Raw genomic sequence first — 14,387 nt, 5'->3', positions numbered from 1 at the left:
GTACATTCAGTACTTCTATTTCTACAGAACAGAATTATTTTACTTAAGTTCCACCTACTGCCGATATTTGCATCCACAACGATTTCCAGATCCTTCTCCAGCTCAGTACTTTTGTAGTACATGGCTGCTGTGTATTTATTCTATTTTTAAGAATGGTATCCATATTAGAGTTAATATAGTATACATCTCACTATCTTACATTGTAAGAAGCAACTTATCTGCCTCCGGAAAGGTTTTTTTTTTATTTTGCTTCCCATCCATTTTGCCTTGTTTGTTATCAAGTAATTTTGTCATTCCCTTCATGCTGCTGCTGCTAAGATATTTATACATTAAAAGCCCAGTGCCATTGACTTAAATTGGAGCAGAAGAGGGATCAAAGGAAGGAAAATAATTCACTGACAAGTTGCCCAGCCTAGCTTCCTGATTGACATCATAGGCCCAGTGTTAGATAATTCTGGCCTCATAGCCTATTTGGTTCCCAATAGACATAGCCCCTGACTACTGCAAACATACTAGTACCAAAGCAAGGATGTTGCCATAAATCATGGTACTACAAATCCTTACCTGCACAAATAGAACACTGGAATTATTTGTATGCAAGGATTACTCATGTAACAGAGGATTCATTGTAACAGGCTTACATTCTATAACTTTTTTTCCCCAGTCACACTAAATGCAGCTTTACACATCTGTATTCTTCACACACTTTTTTCTAGATCCATAACCAACTAAATGACATTGATTTATTTAGCTGATGTGTCCCTTTTGTCAATAAATACTTGTGTTCTGTTATAGTCCTCTTCAATATTCTCTTGTTTTGTGTTTAGAAAATATACCTCTGATGTTTGTATTACGCATGTTATCTCTTGGGCAGTCTTCATTCTTCATCTTTACTTCATGCTTTTTAACACTTAGTTTTATTTTCTAATCTCTCCTGTCCCCCGTTTCCACCGAATGTTATTGTAAGGCTACTACATACATTTAGTTATTACTGGTGTTTCTTTGGCAATCAACCTTGCTCATTATACCAAGAGTTGGTTGCTAGTTTATCTGTGTAAACATCAGGCATACATTAATTTAGTTTTAAACGTTTCCAAGGTCTCCTTGGTGTCCCACCCCTCCCTTGTTTCTTTCCATTCCATGGATCCTTTATGCTTCTTCCCAGAATGTATTAGGATGTAGTTTAACATCATTTGTCCTGCACTTTTTGTTAAACCTCCATTTACTTCTGTTTTCACATGTACCGGTGTAATTATTTTATGGTAATTGATTTTGTAAATCTCCTTCTCTGCCCCAAATTTTTTTAATTAAAATAAATTACATACAAACATAAGAATGGCCCTACTGGGTCAGACCAAAGGTCCATCTAGCCCAGTATCCTGTCTTCCGATAGTGGCCAGTGCTAGGTGCCCCAGAGGGAATGAACAGAACGGGTAATCATGAAGTGATCCATCCCCTGTTGCTCATTCCCAGATTCTGGCAAACAGAGGCTAGGGACACCATTCCTGTCCAATTCACGGTTTTCCCTTTCTATTCCCTTTATTAATATCTTATGTTATTTAAGGAGGCATCTACCATCTTTTTTTTACAATCTTGACTTTACATTCTATCTGGTTTAGATCCAAATAGATTTTAATTATTCTTTTTATAACAGATTTTATTTTGGTTATTTACCCATTATTTCAGTCCTTTGGAATATTTTATAATAAATTTCTAATATCAAATTACTTTCTTGATTTATTTTCAAGCCAAAATTATTCTACATCAATGGATTTCTTTCAAGTTCAACCACCTCAGTTGTTTTCAGTCTGGTTTTTCAGTATATAAAAAAGACTTTCTTCTCCTATCTTGTTCTTCCTGATTGTTCTAAATGGTCTATATCCTTCAGTATTGAAACCCCATATTAACATTTCCCACTTGTTTGCATCAAGCTGCCATGGCGCTGAAAATCCCTTGTATTTCCCTCTTAGCTCTTTTCATGCTTTTTATCTTCCTCTAGTCTTAAATTTGACTACATAACTATATATTCTACTGGTCCACAGGTTTATTTTAGCCAATTTCCCCTTCCTTTTCTCTGACACCTATATATTCTCCTCATATCATTATTTTCCTCCACAACAATTTTAAACTCTTCTAACAGTATTCTGCAGCACAGAGTAAATTGGAGCTTTTGTGGTTTAGCTGTGGTCCACTCTATCCATTATAATAATTAATTCCCAATAAACTAAGTATAAATGTTGCATACTTTCCTTACCAAAAATCTTTGAAAATTGGAATTGGCATGAAAATTAACCACTGGGTTTGACATGGCAATGGCTTTTTTTCCCATAAAAAAAAAGGCAGCTTCCAACATTCTAATATATACTTTGTTTCCCAGCTGGGGAAAATTGGATGGAGGACTCTCTCACAAGGGCTGATCTTCTAAAGTGTGGACCGCCATCTGCTAGGTGCCGAGTGTCTTTAACACTGCCCTGGCAAGATTGGACCCAAATCTGTTAATGCCATTACATTATATGCCTTGGGTTGCTGCTGTTGAATGATATGAGAAATTCTTTTTTTCCTGCCCCGCACTGGTGTTACTCATTTTATATCAGCATAACTAAGAAAGGAATTTATTCTTCACATTTTATTAATGAAGCACAACTGAAGCTGGGAGTCATGTAAATATAAAAGGTAGCTACTCTATATAATAATAGTAATAAAAATCGCAAGTTGGATATGTTTGAAGATTTGGGCATATTTGGTTTCATAATAACTTAGGGTTTTTTTTTGCATATTGTATGTACAGCAGAATTCTTTCTCTTCCCTAGTCAGTCTCACTGTGCGAGAGAGGCCCAGTGACAGCATGGGAGTCAGCAAGGAGAGCAGTGAGAACAGAAGAGGAATTGTCTACATGTTCAGCAGCCCAAACAGCCCCTAATATTCTATTCACAAGAAGGAACTTTAGAAGAAACTTTTCTTGCTCCCTGCAGCCCTGCTTATGAGTGATAGAGCAATAGCAGAGGCAGATACGTGGCTGTCACCTCAGATGAAGTACTTGGCAGTCATGACATTGCTCTGTCTCATGCTTCTGAGGTGCTATTTAAATCAAAGTAGTGAGACTCATAATTAGAGATAGACAAACTGTAACTCTGTGCTTCACTGATCATGTCTGCGTTGTAAAAGTATTCGGCCAGCTCAGACTCAAATTTCACCATGCAGTGGGCTCGTTGTAAACATCAGATGAGTTATCTTGCTCATTCAAAGTCCTAATAAAGGAATCTTGGGGCGGTAACAAAGCAGTGAAACAGAATAAGAATAACTTGAAACGAAAAGACTTGTAAAGCTTTGCTTTCAGAGAAGTTCCTGTTCATCCCTTCTGTGCCCTATGAATTCAAGCAGTGTGTGTTAGGGACTCCCTTGCAAACTTCTATATACATTCTCATTTTCTATTGCAGTTTGTCATGATGTAGTAAACTGTCTACTTCTGCAATGCCTCCACTTCACCAAACATGCCAACACTTCAATCTCTTTTCTAACCCATTTCTTGGTCTACAACAATTTTTCTCCACACCAGTATGTCCACACTTGGTAGGTGAGGCCCCATTTTTCTGGCTCTGCTGAGTAAGATGTGTTTGACTCAGGAAAAGTAGCCAGAATTTCTATTTTTTTATGAAGGAGAGGGAAAGGGACTTTATGCTTTAATAGTTGCTTAAAGATATTTCTTGAATTTGTTCTGTGAGGATGTTATGGTGAGCTTATCAGTGAATATGACTGGAAGTGGTGTTGGACCCCTATACCGGTGATTCCAATTATTAAAAATTTAAATACTGAAATCTTTAAGCCTGTCATTTTATTTATAATGTAGCATGACAAACACTTGACGTTGTGGAAATCTGGCTAGAATACTGATTTTAATCCAGTTTCTTCCTTAGCTTGTGGACCCTGTATCTGTGACCATGACAAGCTTAACATGCAGATAGCTCATTATTTTTTACTGTACACAAATAGTTTTCACCCTGCTTAGTCAGAGATCTGTTACTGCTTTCATAGAATTTGAATGCTCAGGAAAGACTTGAACATTCTTTTTATTGCTACTCCTGTCCTGATGTGACAGCCAGGTCTGCTCCGATGGAGCTGTCAGAAGAGAACATAAATTTAGAAATACGTTACATTCCCTCGTGGCAATTCTAGGTATTAGTTAGTTTGTACTGAATGAGAAAGTAAGAAAACACAACACACACTTAGTCTATCAGTGAAATAACCGGTTGGCTTACCTGGAAAGCTCATCCTAAAGGGGTTTGGACGAATTAAGAAGAAATGGGCTTTGGATTCAGAGTTGAGCTTCTTATTAGTAAATGGAGTCTCATTTTCAAGTCACAATTCTATTGGCTTCTTTTGGTAGCTATCCAAAACTCCTACCATCTGATGACCGTTCTGTGGCATATGCATAATAAAATGGTGGAATCACTCCAGTTCCTACTCAACATGTGTTCATGTCATAAAAACAACCACTATACAGTATGTATAAATTGGCATTCTTTGTGGCACTCTCAGCAAAGAAGGCAAGAATTCAAAGAGCATGAAGAGTGAACCAACTTCTCACCACCAGCGAGTGATCCATTCAGCTTGCAAGTCAGGTATGGTGGTGGAGTGTAAAGAAGCTTAGACTACCTGTTCTCAGATTGTATCTTTTCTGTGGTTCATTTCAGGTAGACAACCCAGTGCTTTGTACATATACTCCATCAATTAAAACTCAAGTTTGCATCTTATTGTCAGTCTGTTAAGGTACCTAACTATACTCTCAAGGGTTTCTGTCTCCCTCAGGAGGCCACAGATCAATAGTTTTAATCTTGCAAGCTGTTGCCTAATATGAAATCAATGGGCTACTGATAACAGCTTTTTCAGTCTTTGTTTGGAAACAAAGTTGTCATACCAGATCGCTATCACAAGCACTGATAAAAGTAAGTGGACACTTATGTGATACACCCCAGCTTTTATGGCTGTCAAGTTTCAGTGCCAAAAGTATCATTTTAATGGGAAGCTTGGGGATCAGATGGGGATCACATGCTGTTCTGAGTTCCACCAGAGCCAGTGATAGGCATAAGCAGACTAAGCAATTGTTTAGAGCTCCGAGTAGTTCAAGGGAGGTCCCCTATATACTTTTAATTATGTGTTGGGGGGGGGGGGCAAATATATTCCCGCTTAGAGCCCCCAGTGGGCTAGCACTGCCTTACACCCACCTTCTCGCTCCCTTTTCAGAGTTGTGGATTGCATGGGCATCTGTTTCTTATCTGAGCCTGGAGGCTGCCTTGTGCAAACGGTCAGCACTTCCAATGGCTATAGCCTTGAAATACTCCAGGTTTGCTAGGCCAAAGAAATGTGGTGATGCTTGGCATTTGAGTATTGAAAAATGGGTGGATCAGTTACTGCTTAGAGTAGCTGTTGCTTTCCACTGCTTGCCCCTCCCCCCCAAACAAACAAACAAAAAAAACAAAAAAAAACTTTTCCCAGTTAAGATGAAAGTTTGTCTTCAGGAGATATGAAACCTTTTACTTAAAATAAAGCTGTAACCATTTGGCTGAAAGTTTGTAATTCTTGTCTCTCTCCTCACTTTCCCTCTACCATTCACAAAAAGAACTTTATGTTTAAATGGAGCAAGTATGTAACTTGTCATGACCTTTATTCATGTCTGGTACAATTTTAGAAGACAGAATGGCTGGAAATAATCTGAGATGCCAGATTTATAGGTTAAACAGCTTTATAAAATGATCATAATTAGGGACTCCTGGATTTTAGGTTGTTTTTGGTTTTTTGTTGTTGTTGTTGTTTTTTGTTGGTGGGTTTTTTTTTTTTTTTTGGTTTGGGCTGCTGTTTCTACTTGGCTTCTTAGAACTTTTTGGACCTCCTAGAGAAATCAGGTTTTGAACTGAATTGAGATTTGTATAAAGTGAGCAAAAATCTGCTGCTTCATCACTAGCAATGAAACAAAAACAAAGGCTCAAACTTAAAAAAAAGAAAATGCATTAAGCCTGGCTCTCTTAATTTCTCACCTGATGTATATTTGTTTCCCCTCAGTAACTTCCTTGCTGAGCAGTGAATGGTTGCCAGCCTATAAACACATCAGTGGCTTCAATAATGGAATTTACTGAGTCACATTAGGAATTGCCTCAGGTGATATTCACCCATCTGGTGCAGACAGCCAGGACCATATCTCTGCCCCACTAAAGCCCTAGTTCAAAGGGAATTTTGCCTTTAATTAGCACATATGTCATGCAAACAGCAGAGTTATCCGCACTTTAATTCTGTTGTATATTTATTTGAATAATGCCACGAACATGTCATGGAAAAACAACATGATTTTTGAATTACCAGCTGCTAAATGTACATTTTGTAATGCCATTGAACAAAACACATGGGTCTTACATTTTAAACTCTGGCATAACTTGGTTTATGACTTTAAATGAAGCTGCCAGAGCTGGTTCATGCATTTCTGGTGTTTTGTCAATAGTTTAAAATGAATAGTCTTTTACTTGTTCCTTAAGAGACACTGCCAACTTGAAATCATAGAGCAGATCATATGAACAGGAATTAAATTAAGTTTGGATCTCTTCCATTTCAAGCTCTCCAGTGCTGTCATCTTAGCTGCACAGAACAGGGAGGGTAGTAGTAAGTAGCTTAGGAAACATTCTGCAAGTGCTCAACCCCCTCTTCCCCTCCCCCCTCCCCCAAAACAAACAAACAAAAACATGCCTCTGAATAGCCATACTGGTCAATGTATCCTTGCAGTGTAGTTTACAGTAGCCCTCATGAACAGGATGTGCAATGTTTTTCCAAGATCCTTTTTCCAAAAACCATGTCACTTCCTAGGTGTTATTTTTACCCCTTCTGATTTGTTTTAAAAACAATGCTTGGAAATGTTACAATTACATGTTTCCTTTGTTTTTGGTTTAATTTAAAACTGGAATCCATAACCAAAATATGGTGTATTTATAGGGAATATATCTATATCAAATAATTAACCAGTTAACAAATAACCTAGCACTGCATGTAGTGACCAGATGGTGTGAATATGGTAAAAGATGGACTACTTGCTATTACAAATAATAAAGGTGTGGATGAGAGTCATATGTAGTAAAGCCCCAAAAGAACTTGTGAGCAATCCAATCTGATTTTCCCACTGCCCCTCACCCTGGCATGTTGCAGAATGACTCATTGCATCTTTACTACCAATGCCTTTTATCTATTTTTATTATGGAATATCTGCAGTGTTGGTATCTTGAACTCCTCCCTTAGCAGTATGTTCCACTTTCATTCTACTTTTGCACCAGTAACTTAATATGTAGTCTACATTTGTTCTTTTAGCTATTTGCTCCATGTCCTGCAATCCTCTGAGAACATTAATACATATTTTTCTTCTGTTATGTTGATACCTCAATGATATAAATAAACCCTTCCAAGTTATCTTTTGTACACTGTAAACATTTGGCTTTGTTATTTTCTTCTTGTTTCTTGAACTCCAAGCTACAGCTGGAAACAAAACCTTTTTTCTATTTTGTCAAAATTTTCCTTCAACAAAAATCTTCCAGTTAACTTCCCTCCAAAAATGTGCATCTGTGCTGCCTTTCTTTTGCATGGTTTTTCAGTTTTGCTACAGTATATCCTTCATAAACTGAACTGCACGCAGTATTTTAAATATGGTTGCCCGAGGGATTTGTAAAGTAGCATTCCCTATCTTATATGCAATCACCTATATCTGTGTCCAAGAACAGAACTGGGCTTCATTACATTTTATTTAATTTGCTTTGCTTCATTTTTACAACAGTGGCACAATGCAAGATCTTGCTCTTTATCAGTCCTCTTTCTTTCTTTCTTGGGCTTGCAACTTTTCAGCTAGTTTCCCCTTAATTTTTATTGATGCTATTTGTCTCTTTTCAATCACATCTCATTACATGCAACCCATGGCTCTATTATTCTGAAGTGGCGTGGCACTTTGGTTCTCTTCTGAGTTTTCTACACCTCTGATTTTGGGAGTGTTGAAAAAGTTGATCTTTGTCAACTTTCAGCTAAATAATTAATAAAACAAGGTAACTAGGAATCTTGGTGATGAATCTTGAACTATTCCATATGATATTGCTCAACTACTCCATATGATACTGCGCAACCTGTTGAACTCTTTGCCAGAGGATGTTGTGAAGGCCAAGACTATAATAGGCTTAAAAAAAGAACTAGATAAATTCATGGAGGATAGGTCCATCAATGGCTATTAGCTAGGATGGGCAGGGATGGTGTCCCTAGCTTCTGTTTGCCAGAAACTGGGAAGGAGCAATGGGGAATGGATCACTTCAGGATTACCCGTTCTGTTCATTCCCTCTGGGGCACCTGGCATTGGCCACTGTTGGAAGACAGGCTACTGGGCTAGATGGACCTTTGGTCTGACCCAGTATAGCCGTTCTTATGTTCTTATGTTTATATTCACAGTAAGCAGTACATTAAAAGCTAATATAGGGCCAGATTCACCCACATAATCCAGCTCCTATGATGCAAATCTGTTATCTTTTTTTACTAGCTGATTTAATTGGGGTTATGACTGCTTTATGCAGCAGAAATGGTAAAAATAAGCCATTATGTATCAAGTCTTCTCATTTCTGTTAGTGTTAGGTTTCACTGCTACATCTCAGATTATGTCCTGTGTAATATAATGAGACATGACTTCATGTAGTGTAACCTGGCATGGCATGAAACAATGAAAAAAGATAGCGAAACATTTTTATCTAGCAATAATCTACTTCTCTAGATGTATCCAACTCAAAAGTAATGGGTATAACGTCTTACTAAGAAGTGCACATGGCAAAGCCTAGAATATGGTTGTGACTCAAACTGCCATCTCTGTGCACTTTATAATGGTTCGCCATATTCCATCAAGTATACTTTCTCCACTTAAATAATGAAATTGCCAACATTATGTTCTAAACCAAAGACAAAAAATACAGGTTCTGTGTTTGAAGTTCTTTCTTGCTCTGTTTCCTTGCTATGGAACTCTAAATGATCAACGCTAACCTGAAGGAACAGTCAGAAGATTTAAAAAAAATTATCTGGTTCATAAAATGTATAATGTTGAGGCAGTATAAATTTCCTGATGTTATGACAGGTTTATGTTAATCTCTGCTAAATGGGCATGACATTTGAAGCATGTTTGTTTTTCTTATGTCTGTTGCTCCAATACTTCTTTCTGACTTCTCTGTTTTTCTCTCTAAAAATGTGTTGGTTTTGAGCTGCTGTTTCTTTAACCTTTCTTAAAAACTTTACGTGTAAGATGTGCAGTTAACATTTGCTTCACATTCTAGTACCACACACACTACAGAATTCTTCAAGCGTACATTAATAATACAACACTGGGCCACCACTGTGGGATTGGGAGTGGGAGAGAATCTTGAAACCATCAGGCACCTTTGCTGTTTTCTGCTGGTGTTAGCCCAGCTTCAATATGTTCTGTTTGGGCCTGTTTAAGGATGCTTTCTGAAATATCCAGTCTATTCAAAGATATCTTTCTGAGATTTCAACTTGCTTAATCTTCTCCTACTTAGATAGGTTTTCTATTTGACTCCTCTACTCTGTTTATGTACCACCTATTCTGGATGCAAAGTTAGCTGGTTTAAAGAGGATGTAGTAATACTGCTACATCAAACAGTGTCATTTAGCTCAACTGGTACAGTGTTTGCTCTTTGGAGCTGAAACTTCTAAGTCTATCCTTGCAAGATTTTTAGGTGGTGTCTAGCATGTGTGCAGCCAAAGCATTTGTCATGTCTCCAAACTTGTGTGATTCTTTCCTTACTCCATCTTGCAATAATGCAAACGTACCAGCTTGTAGGTCTGTATCATACCTGATTTTTAAGATCTGTAGTAAGTATGTTTTTACTTTAACATCTAATTTTTACTTGAGGTCTTGTGACTCACAACACAAAGTTGGATATTACATGAAAGTTTCAAGCTATCTACCACTAAGAATTTATGTTTGAGTCCTCTTGACTGGCCCACTAATGCAGCCTTCTGTTTCTGAATTGAAAACTTTACTAGCAATTCATATTGAGGCTCATTACAATAGATTGTACAGTAGAACCTCAGAGTTATGAACACTAGAGTTACGAACTAACTAGTCAACCACACACCCCATTTGGAAATGGAAGTACACAATCAGGCAGCAGCAGAGAACCACCTTCCCCCCACAAAAAAGAAGAAAAAACAGTACAGTACTGAGTTAAATGTAAACTACTAAAAAAAAAAAAAAAGGGGAAAGCAACATTTTTTTTCTGCATAGTAAAGTTTCAAAGCTGTACTAATTCAATGCTCAGTTGTAAACTTTTGACAACAACCATAATGTCAGAAATATGAATATTTCAGAATTACGAACAACCTACATTCCCAAGGTGTTCGTAATTCTGAGATTCTATTGTATTCCCATCTCTGGAAAAAAGAGGAACTATGAAGTAGCTAGAATTAATGTCACAGATATTTGAGGTTTACAGTGTACTAAATGATTACAATGTCAAAGAAAAAATGCCAGCAGTACAGCACTATGCAGATGGAACAGCTGTCTTCCTGTGAAGTATGGTTAGTTTGTCCTCACCTAGTGTATAATTCTTCTTTGAACACAGTTAGTCTTGGTCTTCACAACGTCTTCTGGCAAAGAGTTCCACAGGTTGACTGTGCATTACGTGAAGAAATACTTCTTTTTGTTTGTTTTAAACCTGCTGCCTACTAATGTCATTTGGTGACCCCTAGTTCTTGTGTTATGAGAAGTAGTAAATAAAACTTCCTTATTTACTTTTTCCATGAGTCATGATTTTATAGACCTCTATCATATCCCCCCTTAGTTGTCTCTTTTCTAAGCTGAAAAGTCCCAGTCTTATTAATCTCTCCTTATGTGGAAGCTGTTCCATATCCCTAATAATTTTTGTTGCCTTTTTCTGTGCCTTTTCCAATTTATTTCAACGTGTATATACATTTGAGATAGGGTGACCAGATCTGCACCCCATATTAAACATGTGGGCGTACCATGGGTTTATATAGAGGCAATATGATATTTTTTGTCTTATTATCTATCCCTTTCTAACGATTCCCAACATTTGTTCACTTTTTTGACTGCTGCTGCATATTGAGTAGATGTTTTCAGAGAACTATCCACAATGACTCCAAGATCTCTTTCTTGAGCGGTAACAGCTAATTTAGACCCCATCATTTTATATGTATAGTAGGGATTATATTTTCCAATGTGCATTACTTTGCTTTCATCAACATTGAATTTCATCTGCCATTTTGTTGCCCAGTCACCCACTTTTGTGAGATCTCTTTGTAGCTCTTAGTTAAGTCCAAAGCAGACTGCAATCTTGAGTAGTTTTGTATCACCTACACATTTTGCCACCTCACTGTTTACTCCCTTTTCCAGATCATTTATAAATATGTTGAATAGTACTGGTCCCAGTACAGATCCCTGGGGGACACCACTATTTATCCCTCTCCATTCTGAAAACTGACCATTTATTCCTACTTTTTGTTTCCTATCTTTTAACCAGTTATAGATGCATGAGAGGACCTCCCCTCTTATCCCATGACAGATTATTTTGCTTGAGAGCCTTTGGTGAGGGACCTTGTCAAAGACTTTCTGAAAATCTAAATACACTAAATCCAATAGATCCCCCTTGTCCACATGCTTGTTGACCCCTCAAAGAATTCTAGTAGATTGGTGAGGCATGATTTCCCTTTACAAAAAACATGTTGACTCTTCCCCAACAAATTGTTTACCTATGCATCTGACAATTCTGTTCTTTACTATAGTTTCAACCAATTTTCTGGGTACTGAAATTAGGCTTACCAGACGATAATTGTCGGGATCACCTCTGGAGCCTTTTTAAAAAATTGGTGTCACATTAGCTATCCTCCAGTCATTTGGTACAGAATCTGATTTAAACAATAGGTTACAGACTACAGTACAATTTCACATTTGAGTTCCTTCAGAACTCATGGGTGAATACCATCTGGTCCTGGTGACTGATTACTGTTTAATTTATCAATTTGTTCCAAAATCTCCTCTAATGACATCTCAATCTGGGACAATTCCTCAGATTTGTCACCTAAAAAGAATGGCTCAGGTTGGGGAGTCTCCCTCACATCCTCAGCTGTGAAGACCGATGCAAAGAATTAATTTATTTTCTCCCCAATGGCCTTATCTTCCTTGAGGGCTCCTTTAGTATCTTGATTATCCTGTGCCCCCACTGGTTGTTTAACAGGCTTCCTGCTTGAATATATATATAAATGCTGTTACTTTTTGAGTCTTTGGCTAGCTGTTCTTCACATTCTTTTTTCGCCTTCCTAATTATATTTTTACACTTCACAAGCCAAAGTTCATGCTCCCTTCTATTTTCCTCAGTAAGATTTAACTTCCACTTTTTTAAAGGTTACCTTTTTTTTTTTGCCTCTAACTGCTTCTAATACTTTGTTGTTTAGTCCCAGTGGCACTGTTTTGGTCCTCTGTTTTTTTAATTTAGGGTATATATTAAAGTTGAGCCTCTATTATGGTGTCTTTAAAAAGTTTCCATACAGCTTGCATGGATTTCACTTTTGGCACTGTACCTTTTAATTTCTGTTTAACTTCCTCATTTTTGTGTAGTTCTCCTTTCTGAAATTCAGTGCTACCATGGTGGGCTGCTTTTATGTCTCTCCCCTTCACCCCGCACAGGAATGTTACATTTTATTATGTTATGGTCACTATTACCAAGAGGTTCAGCTATATTCACCCCTTGGACTATATGCTGTGATCCATTTAGGACTAAATCAAGAATTGCCTCTCCTCTTGTGGGTTCCAGGACTAGCTGCTCCAAGAAGCAGTCATTTAAGGTGTCAAACTTTATCTCTGCATCCCTTCCTGAGGTGACGTACCCAATCAATATAGGGATAGTTGAAATACCCCATTATTATTGGGTTGTCTTTTTGAATAGCCTCTCTAATCTCCCTGCGCAGTTCACAGTCACTATCACCATCCCGGTCAGGTGGTCAGTAGTATATCCTTACTGATACATTTTTATTATTCAAGCATGGAATTCCTATATAGAGCTTCTGTGGTACAGTTTGGTTCATTTAAGATTTTTACTTCATTTGATTCTGTTTTCTTTCACATATAGTGTCACTCCCCCACCAGTACAACCTATTCTGTCCTTCCAGTATATTTTGTACTTTGATATTACTGTGTCCCATTGATTATTCTCATTCCATCATGTGATGTGATGCTGCTTATATCAATATCCTCATTTAGTATGCATCCAATGAAGTGAGCTGTAGCTCACAAAAGCTTATGCTCAGATAAATTGGTTAGTCTCTAAGGTGCCACAAGTGCTCCTTTTCTTTTTGCAAATACAGACTAACACGGCTGTTATTCTGAAACCTCTCATTTAATATAAAGCACTCAAGTTCACTCATCTTAGTATTTAAACTTCTAGCATTTATATATAAGCACTTAAAAATTAGTTGTTTGCCATTATGTGATGTAATAGAACTGGACTCCTTTTCATTTGACTTTCTCATCAGATTCTAACCATATTTTATCATCTTCCATCCTCTCCTCCTTATTGAATATAGAGAATCTCCATTAATAGATCATTCCCTAAAGGATGTCTCAGTCTGAACCATGTGCTCCTCCATACCTGTCGGCTTTCCCCCAGCCCTTTTCTTAAAAATTGCTCTACGACCTTTTGAATTTTACATGCCAGCAATCCGGTTCTATTTTGGTTTAGGTGGAGCCCATCCTTCCTGTATAGGCTCCCCCTTTCTCCAAACATTCCCCTGTTCCTAATAAATCTAAACTCCTCCCTACACCACCATCTCATCCACACACTGAGACCCTGCAGTTCTGCCTTTCTGTCTTTTAATTTTCCTCCACAATTGAATGGACAGTTTGATCAATGGCTATTCCCGAATGATCAACGTGCTATTTCAGTAGCATTAAAAATAAAAATAACCTTTCTCCTGGAACCTCAACATTTTTTCCTGACCCTCTGTCTCTTCTGTTAGATGTATAAAATCTGCAATGTTTAGCTGCCAGTGAGAGCATTATTGAGAACAGAGTATAGTCATGAAGAAGCTGCACTTTCTAGTGTTAAAGTTGTGATTTTAAATATATTTCTCCAGCTATGGTTTTTGGAAGCCACAACCTGTAGCATTTGGCTACTCTGTTAAGGAACCTTCTCAATTCCACTTTGCACAGAAAGCTTTCCCATCAAGTGCGGTTTGCGTATGAATTGTGAACTGTACTTCTGCAAATTGTGTGTGTTCATGTAACCTAATTTTCTTCTTTGGCAGGGTTAATAGCCTAGCAGACAAGGGAGAAGCAGTTCATGACATATCTTGATTGTTAG

The 14,387-nt window shown here is 37.6% G+C and overlaps 1 protein-coding gene across 17 annotated transcripts in view; it reads left to right on the top strand.

Moving 5' to 3' along the window:
• The window catches only part of SNTG1 (syntrophin gamma 1), a 526,846-nt gene that overhangs the window by 231,637 nt on the left and 280,822 nt on the right, over positions 1-14,387 (top strand). The window lies entirely within an intron of this gene.

This window comes from Lepidochelys kempii, chromosome 2 (assembly GCF_965140265.1).
Source record: "Lepidochelys kempii isolate rLepKem1 chromosome 2, rLepKem1.hap2, whole genome shotgun sequence".
NCBI lineage: Eukaryota > Metazoa > Chordata > Testudines > Cheloniidae > Lepidochelys > Lepidochelys kempii.
This window is presented reverse-complemented; position numbering and strand designations above follow the sequence as displayed.